At 42.5% G+C, this 26,233-nt stretch overlaps 1 protein-coding gene across 4 annotated transcripts in view; it reads left to right on the forward strand.

Moving 5' to 3' along the window:
• Positions 1–26,233, forward strand: part of SGMS1 (sphingomyelin synthase 1) — a 285,858-nt gene that overhangs the window by 24,828 nt on the left and 234,797 nt on the right. The gene's annotated exons all lie outside the window — the stretch shown is intronic.

Here is a 26,233-nt window from a genome sequence, read left to right on the forward strand (position 1 = left end):
AAAACTTAAAAAAAAAAAAGGAAGTTTATAAGAAATGAAAGGAAAGACACAAATAGTGAGAGGTTAATGAAAGCAAAACCAAGCCTTTAAAAGGCTCCAAGGCTTCCAGTCGCCAGCAATAGGACCAGCAGGTGCTATGCAAGTACTTGGTTAGTTGAATGTTGATTTTCTTATGTATAAAATGAGGCTGCTAGTACTCACTCACCTTACAATTTTGAAATAGAAGTGCACATGTCTACCTCCAGTCCACTGGGATAAAGAGTACACAGTAATGGATGTTATTAGGGCTTCCTATCCTGAGATAAAAATATGTTAGAAAATAGTTGATTTTCTGTCATTTTATAATTTACCATTCCAGAGACATGGGGGTAGAAATGAGGACATTCTAGACTTACCATGTATTCAGTTGTCTAAGCTTGTTTATTTCTATGTTTTCTGCTGACTGTATTTCAGCTGTGGAACATGATGTTAAGAACAAACTAAACCGGGCCCGGCGGCGTGGCCTAGCGGCTAAAGTCCTCGCCTTGAAAGCCCCGGGATCCCATATGGGCGCCAGTTCTAATCCCGGCAGCTCCACTTCCCATCCAGCTCCCTGCTTGTGGCCTGGGAAAGCAGTTGAGGATGGCCCAATGCATTGGGACCCTGCACCCGCGTGGGAGACCAGGAAGAGGTTCCTGGTTCCCGGCATCGGATTGGTGCGCACCGGCCCGTTGTGGCTCACTTGGGGAGTGAAACATCGGATGGAAGACCTTCCTCTCTGTCTCTCCTCCTCTGTGTATATCTGGCTGTAATAACATGAATAAATCTTAAAAAAAAAAAAAAGAACAAACTAAACCATGGTAAAATTTTTTCTGTCTAGAACCTTTCAGAAATGAGTTAGTCTGATGACCCCAAGAACGGAAGTTTTATGTCTCTTTGTTATTTGTTCTCATTTAATTTTGTAATCACTAAAAATTTTTAAGAGCCTGGCCCAATGGCTCAATTGGCTATTTCTCCTGCTAGCACCAAAATCCCATATAGGTGTCGATTCATATCCCAGCTGCTTCACTTCCCATCCAGCTCCCTGCTTATGGCTGAGAAAGCAGAGGAAGATGGCCCAAAGACTTGGGACTGTGCACCTATATGGGAGACCAGAAGAAACTACTGGCTCCTGATTATGGATCAGTTCAGCTCTGGCCATTATTACGTTTAGGGAATGAGCCAGCAGATGGGAAAATCTTTCTCTGTCTCTCCTTCTCTCTGTAAATTTATTTTTCCAATAAAATTTTTAAAAATCTTTAAAAAGATTTAAATATCCTCCAGAATATAGAGACTAATACAATAAACACATGCATACTCAGCAAATACATAAATATTATATATCTATTATATAAATTTATAATATAAAATATAAAAAATATATATATTTGCTAATATATGTATGTGTATTTGCATTTTCACTATAAGTTGAAGGACTTTGTCTCAGTTTGTGCTTTCCCCCTTCTCTTGTGCCTAGGAGAGTGCCAGGTGAATGACAGGCTCCAAATAAACACTGCATCTTCTCTGGCACCTTTTCCTCTCTTCTTATGAGGTAATAGTCACACAGAAAGCCATTGAGCAGGGAGCAGTGTCATGCTATGTCTAGCTAGTTGTGTAAATGTCAGTGAGGTAAGGACTGCCCTTAGGGAAATTTTAATGCCATGATATCAGGTAGGAGAGATGAATTCAGAAATAGTTCCTGTAGAAACAGAACATCCTCCTTGCATTGGCAGAGCCACTGGAATGAACTTTAAGAAGCAGAGTCTATGGTTTCAGGACAGATGAACCATGGCTCAAAAGTGTGATTAGTGCTTTTAGAGATTAATGCTAGGTAGTGTAGGGTTGCCTGAACTCTTATTAGAGGGGTGTATCAAGAAGTGAATGGAATGGCTGTAGAACAGGGTTGTTGAACCTTTATCACATATGATGGATAGTGCTAGGCCAGCATTGTGGAAGCATAGTGTACTGCAGTAAGACTTGTTTATCTGGTCTCTGTGCTTGTTTTCCTGGCACACAGAACCTAGAAACCCTTGGACTCTGTAGAATGTTGGCGGTGTCTTCTGCGTGCTGCTGAGATGTCCCAGGGCTCAGGTCCCCTGCATAGTGTTGGCACCGAATCGGTCACCAGGAGGACCCCAAGGGATGGAAGAGGGGCTGATGGTGGAGTTGGTCACCTGTGGTCAGTGATTCAAGCATGCCTCTGTAGTGAATCCTCCATAGAAACCCAGAAGCACAGTCTGCTGAGAGTTTCCAGTTCAATACATGGAGGCTGGTTCACCAGAGAGGACAGGGAAGTACTGTGTGCCTCCCACATGGCCTTGCCCTGGGCAGCTCTTCCATCTGGTTGCTCATCTGTACCTGTGTAATGTGCTTTGTAACAAACAAGTCCACAAAAGTGTTTCCCTGGGTTCTGTAAGCCATTCTAGCAAATCAGTCACACCTAGGAGAGGCCATGTGAATCAGCCAATCTGAACAGAGTGAGATGATGCCCAGCTGGTGTCTGCTGGAGAACCAAGTGGTGTAGGGGGAAGAGTCCTCAAACAGCTGATGTCACAGATTAGTATTGGGGTGTGTGAGAGGAGGAAAGCACTCCCCGTTTTTGTTTTGTTTTGTTTTGTTTTCCTGTCATACAAACCTTCCTAGATTTAAGCTTGGTTTCCTCTTTTTCAGGCTTTGTGGCCTAGCACAAATCACTTAACCTCTCTGAACTTCAGTTCTGAAGTGGGGAATGGTTTCACCATGGTTCCTGGAAGGTCCTCTTGTCTATGGAAATTTGAAATAGGCATCTGGCTATTTGAGATGGTCACACAGGGCCCAATGCTATAGTTCAGTGGCTACATCCTCTACTTGCATGTGCTGTGATCCAGAATGGGTGCCAGTTCATGTCCCAGCTGCTCCACTTCCTATCCTGCTCCCTGCTGCCTGGGAAAGCAGTACAGGATGACCCAAAGCCCTGGGACACTGCACCCATGCGAGGGAGCTGGAAGAAGCTCCTGGTTCCTTGCTTTGGATTGGCTCAGTTCCAGCTGTTGCGACCATTTGGGGAGTGAACCACTGGTTGGAAGAAATTTCTCTCTGTAAATCTGCCTTTCTAATAAAAATAAATTTTGGAAAAAGAAAAAGAAATGGTCACACATATGTAGGTGATTTCACATACATGAGCTTATACACAAAGCTAACTCTTCTTGCCCACCAATCTTTATCTTACGGTACAGCCAACCTTCCCGTCTGTCATCAAGACGTATCCAAGGGTCATCCTCACGACCTCTTCCAGTGGCCAGTGCATGTCATTTGTATCTATTGTATCCATTCATGCTCTCAAACTCTTACCCCTCCTGCTTGCATCCCTACTAAACCTATCCTTGCTGTTCTTTATTCTTTTCAACTACTGTCACAATTCTCTCTCTTTCTACATGGCATGACCAATCATTTTCCTCCCAGTTAGAGTCTTCTTGGTTCCCGTGGCCCAAAGCAGAAAACCTGAGTGTCACACAGTTGGACACATGGGCCCTACCTAGCATTTGTCTGTGATGTTGCCCTCTTATCCATCCTTTCCTATATTTTTTTGCTGTCCCACTTTCTGTACCCTTGGAAGCCTTTACCCTGTTTCACTCATCTAGTTCAGTCTCATCCTTCTAGACTCAGCTTCAGCCATTTCTGCTTAACTGATTGGCTAGTTAGCTGTTTCCAGAATGAACTTGCTTGGTAATACAACCTGTTCTTTTAAGAACATCTCATTTTTCTTGGTAGTTAGCATGGTACCTGACATCTGTGAAGCTTTGCACAAAGATAAATGGAATGTAAATGGATAAGCAATGACTTTTTTTTTAAATCTTTCCACTCCTGGACTGAAGCTTGGTAACTGAAGCATTTTCCCTCACTACCTTGCTGCCTTTATCACTTCCGGCATCTGCTTAACAGCCCAGTTGTGATAGAAGTGTGTGGTTGGCTGAAAGAGGCAGTTGGAATATGATTCTCTGTGTTTGAAATACATCTGTCCCATCTCCAGACAAAACAGCAAGATAGCACCTCCCATTGGATCCATATTTTCCTTGGGGGTTTCTGTGGACATGATCTGATCAGGCACTTTTCACCATCTGGGCTGAGTGTTAGATTCAGAAAGGGAGATAAAGGGGAAGAGCATTTGCCCAGTTAGTGAGCTGCTGGTGACAAGTAAGGCCAAACTTCAAGCCAAAGTCTCCTGCTCTTTCTGCTCTTTTGCAATCAATAGGAACAGATTCTGTAGTGGCACAGCTCATCAGAAAGGAAAATTGGCCAAAGTATTTGTGTTGGAAGAATTTTCTGTATGTTAATTTTGCTTGTGGGTATGTAACTGTTAATTTCCTTAATCCCCCTTCAGGTCTGATTGAGTGTTCAGAGTGGTTCTGTCTCATTGGACTTATTTGGCTGAAATAGCTGAGGCTCTGTGTTCTGGAGGCCTTCTCCAGTGAGAGATGAAGCATTTATCACATTTCAGTTGGTCAGTTTGAACTATAATTAGCTCCAAGGTATTTCTTGCTTCACAGGCTACTACAGTGACAACAATAAAATCTTAGTTCTTAAATTGCACACTTTACGTTCTGTTAACTCCTGTAACAGTGAAGTATTTTCTTCCTTTCTGGAATACTGGATTCTTGAATTAACTCATGAGATGTAAAACATGAGGGCACAATCAGTACACAACCAGGATATATGTGTTACTTCATTGGGCAGTCACTCTGTGAATCTCTTGCAAGACTGCCTGGCTTTGTTCTTACCACTCGTTCTTGACTGTTTAAACAATCGATCTCTGAGTTATTCCATCTCCCTTGCTCCCACCACTTTGAAACCTTCCTCTCTTGCTTCCATCCATCACACGACAGCATCGTATTCCATGTAGCCTGACTTCTCTGGCATCACCATATCGTCCATACATATTCATAGGCGTCACTTCATTTTGTTCTCTGGTGGTATTTGTACAGAGGAACTCTGGGTATTTCTGTTTCTTTGTCCTGCTATCTTCCTTCATTCTTTAGATTCTTGATTGTTTTGACTGACCTTAGACATTTGTGCAGGGAGCCTGGTGTGGTAGTCTAGTAGCTAAAGTTCTCACCTTGCACACGCTGGAATCCCATATAGGCGCTGATCGTGTCCTGGCTGCTCTATTTCCCATCCAGCTTGCTGGCTGTGGCCTGGGAAAGCAGTTGAAGATGGCCCAAAGCCTTGGGACCCTGTGCTCCAATGGGAGACCTGGAAGAAGCTCCTGGCTTCTGATTGGCTCAGTTCTGGCCATTGGTGGCCACTTGTGGGGTCAACCAGCGGACAGAAGATCTTTCTCTCTGTATCTCCTCTCTGTATATTAGCCTTTCCAATAAAATAAATAAAGTAATTAAAAAAAAAGTTTGTAGCAGGAAGGAACCTTTAAGAATATTTGCTTCAAAGGGGGGGGGGGGACCCCAGAGTGGAGCAGGCGGACAGGAGGAGGCTTTCATCCCAATCCTGAAGACTTCCAGATCCTCACCAAGGAGCACCGAGGACTACATCCCTACTGCCAAGGAGACCATGGGGAAATGGAGTGCCTTCGGAGACCAAGAACTCTGAGGTCAACCACCCCCATTTGGATCTACCACATGGGATGGAGGAAGCCCAAATCCTGCCTTGCAGGTTCCAAGGTCATCGGAACAACAACCAGGATCCCTGAGCGGTCCGCAGAAACAGAACAGTAAACTTCCTTCGGGACTAGGGAGAGGAGCTTTCTCTGGTCCTTGGCTGCTTCCAACTTTGGGTCCCCACCCTGTCTCATAATAACCACCAGGAGCGCTCCAGAAACCCCTCAAAACAAACAAACAAACAAACAAACAAACAAAACTAGAATAGATGGACAGAGAACAAGGAAAGCTTAGAACCAGACAGGAAACGGTCAGCGGGGATGCACTTATACCTCACTGGGTGGGACACAAAGATTAGTTACTCCTAACTGGGGTATGGAAGATTTCTCTGCACACCCCTCCTAAACATGCTCACCTAAACTGTTGACATGTATCCTGTTAGAATTATAGAGTTAGACCACCTGAAAAACAGCCAGGTTCAGCGAAATCATGCTTCAATGCTATAAACTGCTAAAGACTAAAATTAAAATAGGCATGAGATAGCTGAATAGCAATCTAAGCCATTTTAAGCTGTATAGAATACAGTTGAATGTAAACCAAAATTGAAATGTCTATGAAGAAGTCACAGGTTGTGGCTGAGAACCTGCATTTTCCTATTAACATATTGGTTAATCAATACCATGTCAATTAATGCCATAATGTTGTAAATGGTTGGAAATATTATGTTGGGACTTTTAATTGATTGGGATGATACTCTGCCGGCTCTACCTTCAGACCAGAGATGGTCTCACCAAGAAACCATTGAACTTCCCAGGACAATAAGATGCTGGACTTTATGCTTGGTAAATACCTCCAATGAAAAAATGTCAACTGAATTTGAACTATGGAAATGCAACAAGGTGGAGCAATCCACTGTGGGGGGAGGGTGTGGGGAGGGTGTGGGGAGAGGCGGGGGGAATCCCAGTGCATAAAAAAATGTATCACATAATGCAATGTAATTAGTTTTTTTTAAAAAAGGAAATGCAGTAAAAATATATGTTAAAAAAATAGAACATATGGACAAATTAAAAAAAAAAAGAATATTTGCTTCAGGACTGGTGCAGTAGTCTCGTGGCTAAAGGTCTCACCTTGCATGCGCCAGGATCCTGTATGGGTACTGGTTCCTGTCCTGGCAGCCCTGCTTCCCATCCAACTCCCTACTTGTGGTCTGGGAAAGCAGTTGAGGACAGCTCAAGGCCTTGGGACCCTGCAGCCACTTGGGAGATCCAGAAGAAGCTCCTGGATCTGGGCTTCAGATTGGTTCAGCGCCATCCGTTGTGGTCACTTGGCAAGTGAATCAGCAGACGGAAAATCTTTCCTCTCTGTGTGTCTTCCTTTGTGTATCAGACTTTCCAATAAAAATAAGTAAATATTTTTTAAAAAGTAAATTTGCTTTATTATTAAGTAAGCTGTGGCTTGGGGAAGTGGTGTGGTTTGCATAACTTGAAAGAGTCACTCTTTGGTAAAATCAGCCTGGAAGCCAAGAGGTTTTTGAGCGGGCTTTTAAAATATTTATTGATGTTTATTGGAAGGGCAGATCAGGTTTACGGAGAGAAGGAGAGACATAGAGAAAGATCTTCCATCCACTGGTTCACTCCCCAAGTGGCTGCCAATAGCTGGAGCTGAGTTGAAACTGAGAACCAACAGCTTCTTCCAGGTCTGCCATATGATGCAGAGTTCCAAGGCTTAGGACCGTCCTCTGCTGCTTTCCCAGGCACAAGCAGGGAGCTGGATGGGAAGTAGAGCAGCTGGGACACAAACCGATGCTGAATTGGATCCCAGCGCATGCAAGGCAAGGATTTAGCCACTGAGCCATTGAGTGTATATAGGATGATGGGATATAATGGGTTAAGAATACTCCATTGTATATGTGTACCACAGTTTATGTTGCATTTGCAGCAGCAAAAAATTGAGAGTCTGAATTGAACTGCATCTTTACCTGTATTTGCTGATAGTTTTTTTTTTTAAAGATTTATTTTTATTGGAAAGTTGGATATACAGAGAGGAGGAGAGACAGAAAGATCTTCCTTCCACTGATTCACTCCCAAAATGGCCGCAATGGGCAGAGCTGAGCTGGTCCAAAGCCAGGAGCCAGGAGCCTCTTCCAGGTCTCCCATGTGGGTGCAGAGTCCCAAGGCTTTGGGCCTTCCTCTCCTGCTTTCCCAGGCCACAAGCAGGGAGTTGGATGGGAAGTGGGGCTGCCAGGTTTAGAACCAGCACCCGTTTGCAATCCCAGTGCATGCCAGGTGAGGACCTTAGCCACTAGGCTATCGCGCCTTTAAAGAACAGATATTTTTCTTTCTTTTTTCAAATTGGAAATCATCTCATTGTGACATTGTTTCATATTTTCTAAATGTTGCTGAGCATCTTTTATGTATTCAATTGAAATTTGTATTTTCTGCTCATTATATATTTTTATTTAATGATTTATTTTTTATTTTTATTTGAAAGGCAGAGTTACAGAGGAGAGACAGAGAGAGAAGTCTTCCATCTGCTGATTCTCTCCGTAAATGAATCAGTGGCTGGGGCTGAGCTGATCTGAAGCTAGGAGTGAGAGCTTCTTCCAGGTCTCCCTTGTGGGCACAGGGTCCCAAGGACTTAAGCCATTTTTCACTGCTTTCCCAGGATGTAAGCAAGGAGTTGGACTGGAAATGAAGCGGCTGGACTTGAACTTGCACCATTAATGGGTGCTGGCACTGCAGGTGGAGGCTTAGCCTACTACTCTAGGCCCTGGGTGCTGCACATCATATTTGTTATACTCACTTTATGTTTATAATCCTGTTCTATGTGGCTAACATGCTATGCTTTATATAATACTTTCCTATCCACTGTGACATATTCCAAAGCTTAACATACTGAGGAAGGCAGTTCATATACATAATCTCCTTTGATTCATATACAATTGTAATATGACTAGAAGTGTTGTTTTAAAATGATGGTTGATTAAGTGTGTTAGCTCAACTAGGATTCTCATGTTCATGTAATTGAATTTCTACCATATGTTATAAGCCAATTATTCTAAGCATTTACCACATTTATAACCGAGAGCAAGTCATTTAACCTCTTTGAGTCAATTTCCTTATCTATTAAGCAGGGCTCTGTATTATAGTGTACCCTCTCGGGATTGTTGAGTAAAGGTTTTTTTTTTAAAAAATTATTATTGTTATTATTTTGCATAATATAGTTTTATAGGTATAGGGATTTTCCCCTGTAACTCCTTTTTCTTTCTCCCTATTCTCCCTCCACCACCATATTCACCTATATTATTACAATAGCTTAGTCCTTCAACAACAGTCAAAAATCCAACATCCTGCCGTTGAAGTGTATCATGGCATTGTAGGTATAGATAGGCAAAGGAAGAAAATCAAGTATCCTATTTTTACAGTTTCATTGAGAGTCCTCCGTTTATTCAGCAGAAGCATATTATAACATATCTTCCAGGAATGCTAGTCTCCATTTCACAGTTCATCTATGAGAACACACACACACACATATATATATATTTATGAATATATCTATTTATCTTGTGTTTTTAGGAGGGTTGCCTTTTATTGGAGAGAACATGATATTTGTCCTGTTGGGATTTGCTTATTTCACTGAGCATAAATTGGATTACAGGGCTGTCAGTGTTGCCCATCTCACAGATTTTTTCTTTCCTCTGCTTACCAGAACCTGCTGGAGGTTTGGTTTGGGGGGTAACCCAGACCTATTTTGGATGGAACTCATGCAGTGCCAAGTCGGCATTTAGTTTCTTGGTGGGACCAGTGCAATGTGTTGACCTGGAAGTGAGTTGCCCTGGAAGTTACCTGGAGCTTAGTGCATGTACAGCTTGCTGTTGTTTCCCCAACCCCCCACCTGCTCTTCCCCGAGGTTTGCTGCAGAACTCAAAATGGCACCAATAAGACATTCATGGGAGTCTGGGCGATGAAATCCACTCCATTCCCACACTATCTGAAAGGGCTCTGCCACTGTGCTTCTGCTGGTGATTAAATTAAGAAATCAGTGGGGCCCGCAGTTCTATGGCTTGGTTCACCTCCTGTGTTCTGTGATCTCTGCTTCACCCCTGACCACCAGTAGAGCTTCAGTTGGTTGCCCTTGGGTTATCTGTTCACTGTAGCGCTGCTCTGCTGTCTCTGCTGCTTTCATGGATCTTCAGGTGTCCCTCCTGTTTCCCCGGGTTCACACCCTCTCTGCTTCACCTCTGCTAATCCTCTGTTTTATCATGTTCTCATTCTGTTCTGCCATCTTGCTCTCAAGTAAAAGGATTTTAAGGAAGAATGAAGCAAATATGATAAACCAGTGGTCTGGCCCAGGGCAGATGCTGAGAAAATGTTAGAAGTGGAGACTTCTGTTCTCTTCAAATAACCTCTCACTGAGACTAATGTTGTGGCATAGTATATAAAGCCACTACCTGTGGCACCAGCATCTAATATGAGTGCTGATTTGAATATTGCCTGCTCCACTTCTCATCCAGCTCCCTACCAAGGTACCTGGTGTAGCAGCAGAGGATGACCCAAGTGCTAGGAATTCTGTACCCATGTTGCAGACCAGGAAGAAACTAGTCTTTTGAACAGCCTACCTCTGTCCTTTACAGCCATTTGGAGAGTGAACCAGTGGATGGAGATTTTTCTCTGTCTTTACATCCCCCATTCTTTTTTTTTTTTAATTAATATTTAGCATTATGTGACAGTTTCATAGGCTTTGGGAAACCCCCTACCCCTCCCCCTCCCCTCCCCCCTGGTGGACTCCTCCACCTTGATGCAGCACTACAGTTCAAATTCAGTCAAGATTCTTTCCTTGCAAACACACTACATCCTCCATTCTTTTATAACTCTGCCTTTCAAGTAAATAAATAAGACTTTGAAAAAAATCTCTCACTATTCTAAGATAGTCCCTGGCTACCTCCATCTGCAGAATTGCCTCTGGGTTTCTGTTCCGTTATGGACTGTCAGAAAAGACAAGATACAGATTTGGTCTGTAAAGATACACAGGATCTTCTGTGTGGCTCACTAATGGATTATATCAGCTGGCCAGGAAAAACAGGATTGACCCATTGTGTAAAACAGACCTACATTGCTACAGTTGCTGCCATTCCCTCATCCTTTTTCTAAATGTAAAAAGTTCCAGTTATCATAGAGATTGCTAGGAGCTAACCTGTATGCTCTGCTTTTTAACTCACATGTCAGGTATTAAATACCTAATGTGACATATGACTAAAGGGCACTGTAAGTAACTATATCTCATAGTTCTGATATTTGTGGTGCTGCTGGATTTTTTTTGTTTACCATTTACAACTGCTAGTTGAGTTGTGTTACATAATCAACCATTATTTAATCAAGTGTTGGCCAAATAATTTGGAATGATTTCCAGGAAACTGGGGATACCTTAAACAGATGTTGCCATTTGAAATGAGTGAATTTATGAAGTCAGTAACAGAAAAGTTCAGTGAGCCAAATGTCTTACTTTGAGTCCATTCCAGCTCTGATGTTTACATAAAAATGTCTAATTTTTCCTAATATCATAAAGGGTTAATCTAGTTGGCAATGTTGTTCTGTTTGGGGTAGGATAGAATAAGAAATAATGTCAACAACAAAAAAATCACGACAAAGTACAGCCTGTAGAAAATTATCAGATCAGAGCAAATGACAGCACTGTATTGGAGAAGCTGTTGGACCTGCCTGTGTGACCCTGTGAGGGGGCGGTTGCAAGTCCTGAATGCAGCAAACATGATTTTTAAAAAATTTATTACTATTTCCTTTGCTCTTAGTGCACCTCTGCCTTAGAATGCTGCTGTTCAGAGCTTACTGGGACATCCAGTACCCCACCTCCAAAATGGCCTGTTTCATTGGGTTGTTTCCATACCCTGGGGTCCACACTTAACATATCTCATGCACTAAAATTTGGCAGTTTTGTTTTGTTCAGAGACCATTGTGGAAAGAGAAGAAGTTCTAATGGTGTCTCCATCATTTTACTTCAATCTCTGTGGCTAAGTAACCTAAACCCTCAGAGCCCAAGTTTCTTCAGCTACAAAAGTGGGAGTAAAGGCCTGACACGGTAGGCTAACAGCTAAAGTCCTTGCCTTGCACGCACCAGGATCCTATACGGTGCTGGTTCTAATCCCGGTGGCCCTTCTTCCCATCTAGCTCCCTGCTTGTGAGCTGGTAAAAGCACTGGAGGATGGCCCAAAGCCTTGGCCCCTTGCACTAGCATGGGATACCTGCAAGAAGCTCCTGGCTCCTGGCTTCGGATTGGCTCAGCTCTGGCCGTTGTAACCAATTTGGAAGAGAATCAGTGGATGGAAGCTCTTTCTCACTGTCTCTCCTCGTCCTCTGTATATATCTGACTTTGCAATAAAAATAAATATATTTTTTTTATAATGGGAGTAAAATGCACCTGGTGGAGCTATGGAGAGAATTAGAAATAATTCAGTTAATAATAATTAAGTGCTTAGCACATTATAGAAGCTTAGTAACTTGTCATTGCTACTATGGTAACCATATCAGGGTACTACACTGATCTTGCAGTACTAAAGAAACTGACTACAGCTGTGGTGAAGACCATGGACTCAGGGCCAGACTTGTGGCATATCACGTTAAACTGCCATAAATTATAACAGTGCATCCCATATCAGAGAGCCAGTTTGAGTCTTGGCTACTGTGGTTCCAATGCAGTTTCTGGTGTTGTTCCTGGGAAGGCAGCTGGAGAAGTTTAATTGCTTGGGACACTGCCAGCTGTGTGGGTGATGTGGATGGAGTTCCTGACTTCAGCCTGGCCACTTGGTAACCATTTGTGAAGTGAAAATGGTCAAAGAGAGGATACCTGTCTCTGTCTTTCTCTCACTACCTTATCACTTCTCTGGTGCAGTGCATTTCAAATAAGTAACTAAATATTTATAAAAACATATGGACTCTGGAGTGAACTGCTTGGGCTGAAACCTTGGTTCTTCAGTTATCAGCCATGTGACTCTGCACAACTTCATTGCTTCATGTGTTTCCATTTTCTCCATCTACAAGATGGGTTTAGTAACAGTTTTTACCTCAGAAGAAAAAATGACTTGAAAGGGACAAAGAAGAACTGTCAAGAGATTGAATTCAGGGCCCAGTGCAATAGCTCAATTGGTTAATCCTCCTGTTACGGGGGACTCGCAAGATGGCCGACATAGGAGGAAGACTGTGAGAGAGCTCACAGACAGAGAGGGCTAGAACGCGACAAAAGCGTAAGTGGAGCAGCATAGAACTACAGGGAGAAGAACGTGAAGTTCCCTGGACAGTGTGGAGCCAAAAAAATCCACACAACTCGGAAGAGCAACCAGGGAAAAACAAAGCAAAGGACAGGGAAGATGACTTTCCGCTCCTGACCTGCTGAGTCACCTCTGAGTGCAGACGCTGAAAGCCGCCGAACCCACCCAAAGACCGACCCGCAGACGCTGTGGCCGTGAGGACCGGCGGTGATTGGGACCCGCTGGCATCTGCTCACCCTGGTCACCAGGACTCGCCAGGACCTGCCCCGCTGTGGACACCAGGACCCTGAATCACCGGGACCCGCCGGCATCTGCCCACCCTGGTCGTCAACCCCCGGAACCTGCAACAGCCGCAGCCTCCAGGCTCCATCGCGACCCGCGGAGACCAGCAACGGACGCAGCAGTCGGGAGACGCACCGGCGGCCAGGATTCCCACCAGAGGAAGAGGCAGACTGCAAGAACCTGAGGTTTGAGTGAGTTGGGTGGGGACAGTGGTGGGTTGGAGGCTTCGGGAGTTGGCCCCCCAGGGGCACGGACAGAGCCTGAACACAATTGGTGCTCGTCTCCCCGCCCCTCCCCCCCCCAGGCTCCAGCCTCTAGAGACACAGGGCGAGTGCCTTGAAACTGCCAAAACTGTGTCTGGGAGAAAGGCAAAAGGCACACTGGATACTCCCCTGTGCCTTTGCGGTGTGGCACTCAGCTGGGCGGTGCTATCCCACAGGAACCCAAGCACGCCTCTGGGCTGGGCAGTTCCCTGCTAGCGCCGGGGCGGTCGGTCCCCTGCAAGTGCTGGGGTGGGCGGGCCTGCGCAGGAGGCGCCTCCAGAGAGCACCTGGAACACCCCACGCCCTATAGTCCCTTGCTCCGAGCCCTGTGATCCAGTAAACAGGGGGCGCGCACAGAGAGTGCCTTCACTCCCCCACGCCCTGTGGTAGCATACCTGTAGGGGACGAGCTGAGAGTGCGCTTTGAATCCTCTGGGCCCTGGAAGTGGCGCCCTGAGGTCCAGTGTTCTGGAGACGCACCAAAAGTGCCTTGAAAATTCCCACACCCTGCTACTCCACGCCTGCAGACTCCGATCTCTACAGGATAGTGCTTGGAGACCCCTCAGCACACTGGTGCCTAGGTCTCTCAAAAAAGAAACACTAACACAATGGGAAGAAATACCAGAAAAGGTAATGATCCAGATGAGAGTGCCAACACCCTACCAATAAAGGATCGAAAGCCAATGTCTATTTCGGAGATGCGAGATGAAGACATAGAAGATCTACCAGACAAGGAATTCAAAAAAATAATGTTAAAATATGTCAGAGACAATGAGAAGAATTGGGAGGACTTCAAGGAATTCAAGAACCACATAGCCTCAGAAATACAACAAATGAAAAGTAAAATCCTTGACTTAGAGCACAAAATTGAGAGCCTAACCAACAGAACAAATACAGCAGAAGAGAGGATCTCTGAAACGGAAGACACACAAAATGAACACACCCAGTTCATTAAACAGCTGGAGACAAGTCTGAACAAAGCCAATAAGACCATACAAGAAATGAAAGACAACCTCAGAAAATCAAATATTAGGATTATTGGCCTTCCTGAAGGAGCGGAAAAAGAATCAGGAATGCAAATGGTGCTCGACGAAATTATACAGGAAAACTTTCAAAACACTTGGAACATGAATCCAGCTCAAATCCAGGACGGTCAGAGGACTCCCAGCAGATATGACCCAAAGCGATCTTCACCCAGACATATGGTGCTCAAGTTCCACTCCAACGAAGACAAAGAAAGAATCCTGAGACAAGTACGAAGCAGAGAAAAGATCACATACCGGGGAAAACCAATCAGGATCACGGCTGACTTTTCTGAAGAGACCTTACAAGCAAGAAGAGAATGGACAAAGATCTTCCAAATCCTGAATCAGAACAACTGTCAACCAAGACTATTGTACCCAGCAAAGATCTCATTCGTATTTGAGAACGAAATCAAATACTTCCACAGCAAAGAGAAATTAGAAGAATATGCCAGCACAAAACCAGCTCTACAAAATCTCCTTAGAAATGCACTAATTCCAGAAAAAAAGGAGGTGAATCATAAGCAAAGATGGCAAACAGGAAGATCTCCCCACTAAAGTCCACACAAGGAAGGGCAATAACACAGATATCAACACCCACAAAAACAAGTATGGCAGGGCAAAATCACAACCTCTCAATTTTAACTCTCAACACAAATGGCCTGAACTCACCAATCAAAAGGCATAGATTAACAGAATGGATTATCAAACAGCACCCAACTATCTGTTGCCTACAAGAGACACATCTAACCAGAAGAGATTCGAAGAAGCTGAAAGTGAAAGGTTGGAAACAGATATTTCATGCCAATGGACGAGAAAAAAAGGCTGGGGTAGCTGTCTTAATTTCAGATGATGTGGACTTCAATCTGACACACATCAAAAAGGACAGGGAAGGACATTATATATTGGTGAAGGGACTGATCCATCAGGAAGTAATTACCATTGTGAACATATATGCACCAAATTCAAACGCACCTAGCTACGTGAAGCAATTACTCATGGACTTAAGGGGAGACATAGATATGCACACAATAATAGTGGGTGATCTTAACACCCCACTAACAACTATAGACAGATCAACAAAACAAAAACTCAACAAAGAAACAACAGAACTCATACAAACAATAGAACAACTGGACTTGGTTGACATTTATAGAATTTTTTACCCTAAGGCCACAGATTATACATTTTTTTCAGCAGTGCATGGCACCTTCTCCAGGATCGACCACATGATAGGACACAAAGCAAACCTAAATAACTTCAAAAAGATAGGAATCATACCATGTACCCTCTCAGACCACCACGGAATGAAGCTGGAAATCAGCAATTCAAAATGCCCCAGGAAATACAGAAACTCTTGGAGGCTGAACAATATGCTACTAAACGAACAATGGATCAGAGAAGAAATTAAAGATGAGATCAAAAAATTTATGGAAACCAATGAAAACTCTGACACAACATTCCAAAATTTGTGGGACACTGCCAAAGCAGTGCTACGGGGTAAACTCATCGCAATTGGAGCTCATGTCAAGGCCCAAGAGAGGCGCCAAATACAGGAACTAAACACACACCTCCAGGAACTGGAAAAACAACAGCAGAAGAGCCCCACACACAATAGGAAACAAGAAATCATCAAAACAAGGGAGGAAATCAACCAGATAGAAATAAAAAAAACCATACACAAAATCAATGAATCAAAAAGCTGGTTTTTTGAGAAGATAAACAAGATAGACACCCCACTGGCCCGACTGACAAAGAAAAAACAAGAGAAGGCAAGAATTAACAGCATCAAAGATGAAAAAGGCAACATAACAACAGACACCGCATCCATTAAGGCCATAATTAGAAATTACTACAAAGCACTGTACTCCAACAAATCAGAAGATCACCAAGAAATGGAAAAGTTCTTAGACTTCTACCACTTGCCAAAACTTAGCCCAGAGGCAACAAACGACCTGAACAAACCCATAACTGAAGCAGAGATTGAATCAGTGATTAAAGACCTCCCAACAAGGAAGAGCCCAGGCCCAGACGGCTTCACTCCAGAATTCTACAAAACATTCCGAACAGAGCTGACCCCAATCCTCTACAAACTCTTCAAAACAATAGAAAAAGAGGCAACCCTTCCAAACTCATTCTATGAAGCCAACATTACCTTAATCCCAAAACCAGACAGAGAACTAACAGAGAAGGAAAACTACAGACCTATCTCTTTGATGAACATTGATGCTAAGATTCTCAACAAAATCCTAGCCAACAGAATTCAAAAACACATCAGACAGATCATTCATCCAGATCAAGTAGGATTCATCCCTGGAATGCAGGGATGGTTCAACATTCGAAAATCTATAAATGTGATACACCGCATCCAAAAACTGAAAAACAAGAATCACATGATAGTATCAATAGATGCAGAAAAAGCTTTCGACAAAATCCAACACCACTTCCTGCTAAAAACCCTAACCAAGGTAGGCATAGATGGAAAAATCCACAACATAATTAAAGCCATATATGAAAAACCCAACGCCAGCATCATACTGAATGGAGAAAAGCTGGAACCCTTCCCACTGAGATCTGGAACAAGACAGGGATGTCCACTTTCTCCACTACTATTCAACATAGTCCTAGAGGTACTCGCTGAGGCCATAAGACAAGAAAAAGAAATCAGAGGAATCCAAATGGGAAACGAAGAAGTCAAGCTCTCACTATACGCAGATGATATGATTCTTTATGTAGAAGAGCCAAGAGACTCAATACAGAGACTGCTAGAACTTGTACGAGAGTTTGGTAGAGTGGCAGGGTACAAAATTAATGAACAAAAATCAACAGCCATAGTGTATGCGAACAGCCCCAAGATGGAAAAAGACTTAACCAGCAAGATACCATTCAAAATAACAGAGAAAAGTATGAAATATCTGGGAATAAATCTAACCAAAAATGTAGAAGACTTATTTGAAGAAAACTACAAACTGCTTAAAAAAGAAATTGAACAAGACCTCAAAAGATGGAGTAACATCCCATGCTCCTGGATAGGTAAAATCAATATCATTAAAATGTCTATACTGCCAAAAGCAATATATACATTCAACGCAATCCCAATCAAATTGCCCAAAATATTCTTCATGGAACTGGAAACAATGATCCAAAGGTTCATCTGGAAGCACAAAAAACCACGGATAGCTAGAACTATCCTGAAGAACAGGAAGTTAGCAGGGGGAATCACAGTTCCGGACCTCTGGACATACTATAGGGCAGTGGTTATCAAAACAGCGTGGTACTGGCACAAAGATAGAGAGGAAGATCAATGGAGCAGAATAGAAACGCCAGAAGGAAACCCACACAGATACAGCCAAATAATCTTTGACAAAAAGACAAACGACAATCCAGGCAAATGGGAAGGTCTGTTCAATAAATGCTGTTGGGACAACTGGTTGATAGCCTGCAGAAACAAAAAAATAGATCCACATCTCTCACCATACACTAAGATCAGATCTAAATGGATAACAGATCTAAACCTACATCCAGAAACCTTCAAACTTTTGGAAGAAAATGTTGGAAACACACTGCAACACTTAGGGGTAGGCCCTTACTTCCTAAAAAAGACTCCAGATGCAGTAGAAATCAAGACCAAAATAAACAATTGGGACCTCATCAAACTAAGAAGCTTCTGTACAGCTAGAGAAACAATCAACAAAGTAAAAAGGCAACCCACAGAATGGGAGAAGATCTTCGCACACGACATAGGTGATAGAGGGCTAATATCCAGAATATACAAAGAGCTACAAAACAACCAAAATGTCAAAACAAACAACCCACTCAAGAAATGGGCACGGGAAATGGGCAAACACTTCACAAAGGAACAAACCCAAATGGCAAATAAACATATGAAAAAATGCTCAAGTTCCCTGGCAATAAGGGAAATCCAAATTAAAACATCAATGAGGTACCACCTAACGCCAGTAAGACTGGCCCACATGAATAAAAGCACCAACGACACTTGTTGGCGAGGTTGCGGGGAAAAGGGAACCCTACTCCACTGCTGGTGGGGTTGCAGGCTGGTACAGCCTCTATGGAAATCAGTATGGAGAATATTCAAACAACTCAAATTCAACATACCGTATGATCCAGCAATAGCACTCCTAGGAATATATCCAGAACACTTGTTCTATGAGAAACCAACATGCACTCCTATGTTCATAGCAGCACAATCAGTAATTGCAAAAACATGGAAACAACCAAAATGCCCATCAACAGAGGATTGGATAAGAAAGCTATGGTTCATCTACTCCATGGAATACTACTTAGCTATTAAAAAAAACAAAATGCAGTTCTTTGTGGCCAAATGGGCCAAACTGGAAACCATAATTCTAAGGAAAATGAGCCAATCCCAAAAGGTTAAATACCACATGTTTGCCTTAATTTAAGATGATATGATGTTATGTATGACATGTTATGTTATGAATGTTATATGTTGTGTATAAACTAAAATTGAAATGTAAGTGAGGTGGTCACAGAAGGTGGCTGGGAACCCGCATTTACTTTTACCATATTGGTTACTCATTACTATGTCAATTAATTCCATAATGATGTAAATTTTTGCTGATGGTATGTTGGAGCTTTCAATTGACTGGGATGATACTCTGCTGGCTCTGTCATCAGACCAGAGAGGGTATACCTAAGAAGCCGTTGAACTTGCGGGACAATAAGATGCTGGACTCTATGTTTGGTATACGCTTGCAATGGGGAAATCTCAACTGAACTTGAGCTGTGGTTATGCAACAAGGTGGAGGAATCCACCATGGTGGGAGGGTTTGGGGAGGGGTGGGGAGAACCCAAGTATCTATGTAACTGTGTCACATAATACAATGTAATTACTGAAGTTAAATAATAAATAATTTAAAAAAATTCTAAAAAAAAAAAATAAAGTTTATTCAAACAATTTCAAAAAAAAAAAAAAATCCTCCTGTTACAAGTGCCAGGATCCCATGTGGGCTCTGATTTGTATCCTGGCTGCTCTTTTTTTCCCTTCCGGCTCCCTGCTTATGGCCTGGAAAAGCAGTAGAGGATCTTCCAAAAACCTTGAGACCTGTACTCATGGGGGAGACCCAGAGGAAGCCCCTGGCTTCTGGCTTCAGTCCTGTTCATTGTGGTCATTTGGGGAGTGAGCTAGCAGATGGAAGTTATTTCTTTCTGTCTTCTTCTCTCTGTAGATCTGCCTTTCCAATAAAAATAAATATATTTTTTTAAAGAAGAGGTTGAGTTCAAGTGCCCTCATTTTGTGCCGCTTCAGTACCTTTGTTTCTTTTCATGATGTTTGATAAACTTTTTGTGGTAACATTTCTTCTTCCCTTACTGTGCATATTGGAAGAATTGCTTATTATTTGTATTCAGTGCTAATAGAAACATTTCTGGCACATTTTCATCAGAAATGTAAATTAATTTACTATGCAACATAATATTGACCACTTAAAATGTTACATTAATGAAATCTGCAGGGGATATTTTGTGAAGAAAATACTTAAATTGTGTTTAGTTTTTAGTATAATTCCTACAAATAAAATTAGGCATAGTAAGTGAAGTGACTTTCATTTTATAAGTGAAAACATGAAGAGCATAAACATTTAAAAGAAAAATGAGTGTCGTTATTTCATAGAAATGACTTCTTTGCTCTCCTTCTTTAATGTTGAATTTGGCTGCCTTGTGTGTTATTATTATTTTTTTTTACCTCCTAGTTGACAGCAATAATGTAGAATTGTCATAAGTGAGTATGCCAGAAGGAAAACAGTCTCTGAATTTATCGTAGGTCTAGAAATTACGTTGGTCTTGTCCCTGTAGGCAGTGTGTGGTGCTAGCTAGATCTCATTATTCTGAAGTCTGTACGGCTGTCCTGTGACTAATATGTTCCAGCTGTCTGGGTCACTGCCTTGGAGTACTATTTATTTGCAGTAGTGATGCTGCAAATAGGAAAAGCTTTCCCTTTTGCTGGTTGAAAGCTTTCCTGGCAATTAACAAAACAAGCATGCCTCTAATTTGGAGAGAGGGGAAAGGCATCTAAAGAGTCAATTGTACATGACCACTTTGGAAAGCAGAATTTGGCATTCTTTGGAGGAGTGGAGCATTTGCCATCCCAAAGCCAGTTTTCCTCTCCTGGGTGTAAACCTTGCAGGAAATTTTCCCTGTGTTTTCCAGGACAAGCACTAGAAAGTAAATGGCAGCATTATTTCAAGTAGTGAAAAGCTAAAACATCTTCAGGAGATCCTTAACATTATAACAGAGCAGTAAATAGTGGTTGTGTCCATACAACGATAACTGTATAGTGGTGAAAAAGTGCATGAATTACAGTGCCGGAGTCCAGCTCCGGCTGAGTTTGGAGCTCGGGAAGGGTGCGTGGATGAGGCGTGAAGAGAGAAAGAAAGGAGACGGACCACCAGGATTCCTTGATCGTAGTGGACCCCGCAAGAAAGCTGTCCGCTTTATTTATACAGAAGCAATACAAAGTTTTCTTTTAGGGGCATTTTGACATAGCTTCAGGGGGGCACAATTTACAACTTGTTGAGAAATGATTGAGGAAGGATTCCACATTCCTTGCTTATCTTGGCTTGCCAGTCTTCATCTGCTCTCCTCAGGTCTGGGCTATAACCTAGGCGCCACTTGTGACAATCAGACCCCTGCCTTGAATAAAAGGTCTGGGGCCTTGGTTTATGGGGATTGGGGTTATTGACATTGGTTGGCTATTAGGTCTGTAAGCTCACACAGTTCGTTAACCAAACAAGTAAAGCAAGGGTAAAAACGGCGGAAAGAATTGCAGTTAGCAATGAGCTAAGTTACTCTATTTAAGTTTCAACTCTACAATGGATGAGTGAGTGTTTCCAAAGACAATTCTACAAATTGTTTCAGTATTAGACAAGGCATTATCCATTCCAACGTTGCAACCAAGAGTTTCTCAGTAGACAACACATCTTATGCAGTAATACACTCCTACTACAATTCTTATTCTACAACTTATCTATCACTAAATGGGAGAAATACATCAAGAGAGAAAAAACATGAAGATCTAAGACAAAAGGTTTCAAACATTAAGTTACTCTGCAACTGCAGGTCCTACAACCTCATAAGTGATCAAACAATAATCATAAGTATATCTTTATGATGTTAGTAAAATCACCCTATATTTCCTCTAGTTAAAAAATTATAAAAGCAGCTAAAGCAACTACATTTTCGATGTTCTAAAGAATTGCAAGGACAGGCTAACCTTTAAGATCACAGTAACTATATTTTTTGCCTTAGCAGGATAGCCTTTACGGTCACAGTAGCTATGTTCTTTGTCATAGCAGGATGGCCTTTAGGGTCACAGTAACTATAACAGAATAACTTTTAGGGTCCCAGTAACGGGATAGCTTTTAGGGTCCCAGTAACAGGATAGTTTTTAGGGTCCCTCTTATCAAGCCATTTCCCAGAAAGCATGCTAAATATCTGGGCCAGATTTTATGGCAATGGGTAAACAACACGGACTTAATTATACTCCTGTGTGCAGTTAAAGGCCCACTCACCAAGACATCATCAGTAACATTAACTCTTGAGCTCATGTTGGTTGTAAAAGTCATCTCACAGGGGCAAACAATGCCTCAAGAGATTATGAAATTCTTAGTGGGGTGGTTGAGTGTCCATGTGAAAAGGTCTGAAACTGTGTCAAGGTGGTCAGAGAGAAATCTGCCAGGCCCTGCCAAAGAGCTGGAAGCTCCCCCGGGCCCTGCCAAGCAGGGGAGCTGTTCTCTTCACACCTTTGCATTATTCACACCCACTGCACGGACCCCAGCATTACAGCAATGTGAATCAAAAGGAATGAATGTCAAAATCTTAAGAGTCGGGGCCCGGCAGCGTGGCCTAGCGGCTAAAAGTCCTCGCTTCTAACGCCCCGGGATCCCATATGGGCGCCAGTTCTAATCCCGGCAGCTCCACTTCCCATCCAGCTCCCTGCTTGTGGCCTGGGAAAGCAGTTGAGGACGGCCCAAAGCTTTGGGACCCTGCACCCGCGTGGGAGACCCGGAAGAGGTTCCTGGTTCCTGGCATCGGATCGGAGCGCACCGGCCCGTTGTGGCTCACTTGGGGAGTGAATCATCGGACGGAAGATCTGGCTGTACTAAAATGAATAAATCTTCCTCTCTGTCTCTCCTCTCTGTATATCTGGCTTTCCAATAATAATAATAATAAAAAAGATGTGACTCTTAAGATTTTTTTTTAAAGATTTATTCATTTTAGTACAGCCAGATCTTCCGTCCGATGATTCACTCCCCAAGTGAGCCACAACGGGCCGGTGCGCTCCGATCCGATGCCAGGAACCAGGAACCTCTTCCGGGTCTCCCACGCGGGTGCAGGGTCCCAAAGCTTTGGGCCGTCCTCAACTGCTTTCCCAGGCCACAAGCAGGGAGCTGGATGGGAAGTGGAGCTGCCGGGATTAGAACTGGCGCCCATATGGGATCCCGGGGCATTAGAAGCGAGGACTTTTAGCCGCTAGGCCACGCCGTCGGGCCCAAGAGTCACATCTTAAAGAAATATATTATGTGGGCACTTTAAAAAGTTCATGGAAAATGAAATTGAAAGATGTTAATTTTGGTGAAAAAATAGTGCAATCCACACATACTCTTATAGTATGGTTTCATTCATACTGGGCTCAAAACCAGGCAAAACACAACCTACTGAGAATACGTTTAAACCAAAAGAGGAGCGAAAGAGTGATTCAAAACTCAAGGTGGTGGCAAATGAATGGGGATAATGTAATCACATACTAACTGTGCATAAGGTAAATGAAATTCATTTTATTTATTATTTAAGCTAATACATATTATTGCATAACAAGAGAACTCATAACTCAGCAGCTTAAAACAAGACCCATCTCTTACATTGTTTTCTTGTGTGGGACAGGAATTGGGAACAGTTGAGCTGAGGAGTTCTGACTTGAGGTCTTTCATGAGGTTGTGGTTAAGAAATCACCTGAGGCAGCCATTAAAGGTTTGAAGGTGTGGGCAAGGGCTACAAGATGTTTCCGTAAGGTGGCCCATTCCCAGTCCTAGTGCAGGAGGCTTCAGTTCTTTATCACATGGACCTCTCTGTGGAGTATCTCATGTGACCATATGTGGCAACCAGCTTCTTTCCCAAGATGAAAGTGCTACTCTATCATTTCTACCATGCTGCAGTGGTCACAATTGCCAGCCCTGATGAATGTGGGAAGGGCCACACAGTCACAGAGGCAGGGATCATGGTGGCCTCTTGGAGGCTGGCTGCCATGGGTAGGCACTTTTTTTTATGATTTATTTTATTGCTATTTTGAAAGACAGAGTAAGAGAAGTGGGGAGAGGGAGAGATCTTTTCTCTGTTGCTTAAAGGCCAGAGTTGAGCTGGTCCAAAGCTGGGTGCCAGGAGTTTTTTTATGGGTCTCTCATGTAGGTGCAAGGGCCAAAGGACTTGGGCTATGCTCCAATGCTTTCCCAGGCTGTAAGCAGGGTGCTGGATTGGAAGTAGAGCATCTGGGATATGAACCAGCATCCAAATTGGATGTTGCCACGTCAGTTCAAAGCTTAGCCTTCTACACCATAGTGCTGACCCTGGGTAGGCACTTTACTTATTTTATAGTAAGAATTTTTGTTTTTAGCAGTGATGCGGATGTCCATTTACATGAAAGTTTTCATTCGGAATATTGGATATGTTACCAATCAATGTGGCCTTGAGGAAGTGTTAGTGGTACAAATCTGGGCACCTGGTAGGCAGGAGAGTGGGTGGTTTGGGGTGAGGAAAGAAATTTCAGTGGTATTTGTACCAGAACATGTGGTCTAGAGAGATTTTATGTGTTCCTGGACTTCATCTACCTACCGAGTTGTGGCAGAAATCTGCTACTTCTGATTTTTAAGGAGAATTCTTCAGGGTGTGGGCCTTTTTGATCTTAAAATCGCTGTTAGCCTCACATTTTCTTCTAAGACTATCTTTGAAGTGAAAAGGGTTCAAGTGTTCAGCCCAGTGTTCCTGCTGCTGCCTTGAGAGCCAGGCTAGAGATGACTTAGACAAGTGACGGTAAGAGATTTAACTTAAAAATGTATGTTAAATTGCAGCCTATTCCATAGTATATGTTTTTTAATATCAACAACTTCTGAATTACTGATTCATTTACTTAACCTTTCCACATAAAAATCTCTAAGAGAAATCAATGTTTCTGGAAAGCACATCATGCTTTTTTTTCCCTTGCGTTTGGCATAATTCTTGGCGCAACTCCTTGGTGAGTGTTCCTAGGCATGCAAGTGCTCCAGTGTGTGAGGCAGTCATATTATCTGTCCTTAGTATATCCCAACATCCTTGGGTGCAGATGTTCCAACCCTCAGGTGAGGGAGCAGCATGGACATATTCCTTCACTTTAAATTAAATTAACAAGTGTGAAGCTAGAACTGAAAGCCAAATGTATGGGGGTCCTGGATTGGTGTCTGCTGGGCTTTTGAGTGCAAACATTTGTACAAAGTCAGCATTAATAATCTCAATTTGTGTGAGTACAAAAATTTTGGCGATGTGCAAATGAAGGACTACATCAGATCTTCACTTAGAAATATTTCATTTATCCCCAACTATAGTTTCGAAGCTGTTTCTATATGGATTTGTGTCTGTACCATTGAGTTCTGATGAATTTTACATTTTGTAAAAATGAAGGGAAATTCTTGAATAACAAATGATGGTGGTTTTTAATTCTGGCACAGACAATTACCAAAGGAACAATATCATGGCTGTTTTATTTTAGTTGGCTAGCAGTGTGCCCTTTGGATAAGGGAGGAAAACAAAGCACACATATACGAAATGCCAAAAATATGTGAAGGCTTATTATGTCTACCAGAGAAGTATAATTACTAACAGTAATTATGGTAATTGGTAATAATGAGTGTAGCACTAATGGTATTATTAAGAATAATTATGAACATATATGCTTAGGGAATCAACTGCACAGCTCTTGCTCCCACCCTCCAAATTGAAAGATCTTTGGCCATTTAACTCTGGGTTTGGTTTTCAGGAGAGCATTATTTGCATGGCAGGGTGGGTAGAGATGACTTATAGGGAGACACAACTCTAAGTGTGGGGACCAAGACTTAGGCAGTGTCCCTCCTATTTTCTTGTTGGATATCCTCAGTGAACACTGTCTCAGATACTTGGCTGCCTTCTCTAGAAAATGGGCTCAGAAAACTCTTTTTCACCATATGAGTCTGTAGAGAAGACCAAATATAATGCATAATGGCAAAAATGAAAGGTTTGGTGCTGGCAGTGCATAGGTGAGTATTGGGCCAGGTTGCCATGTTGCTGTGCAGCATGTAGATTTTGTAGTTCAGCATACTGTAGATTGGATCTGGATACCCATACCTGGAAAAATCATATGGAGGTTCAGGAATTCTGGTGAGGTTCCAAAAGTGCATGTGGATGTCCTTGAAGCATGGTCTCGGAAATCCAAGATTAGAGTGAAGCACATTAAGTCCTAATATACAGGGGACCTAATGTACAGTGAATTGTTTATGGTTAATAATATATATTCGAAATTTACTGACATAATTCAGATATTCTTGTGATTAACTGGTGACAATGTGAGATGATGGATATATTAATTAGTTTGATTGTGTTAATCATTTCATAGCATATACATATGATATTTCCTAAGATGGATAGTGGAAGATATGAAAAGCCTGCATTTGAATTCATTTTTTTCATCAGTATTTAGAAAAGATTTATTTATTTGAAAAAGGCAGAATGAAGAGCAAAC

This window comes from Ochotona princeps, chromosome 13 (assembly GCF_030435755.1).
Source record: "Ochotona princeps isolate mOchPri1 chromosome 13, mOchPri1.hap1, whole genome shotgun sequence".
Taxonomy (NCBI): Eukaryota; Metazoa; Chordata; class Mammalia; order Lagomorpha; family Ochotonidae; genus Ochotona; species Ochotona princeps.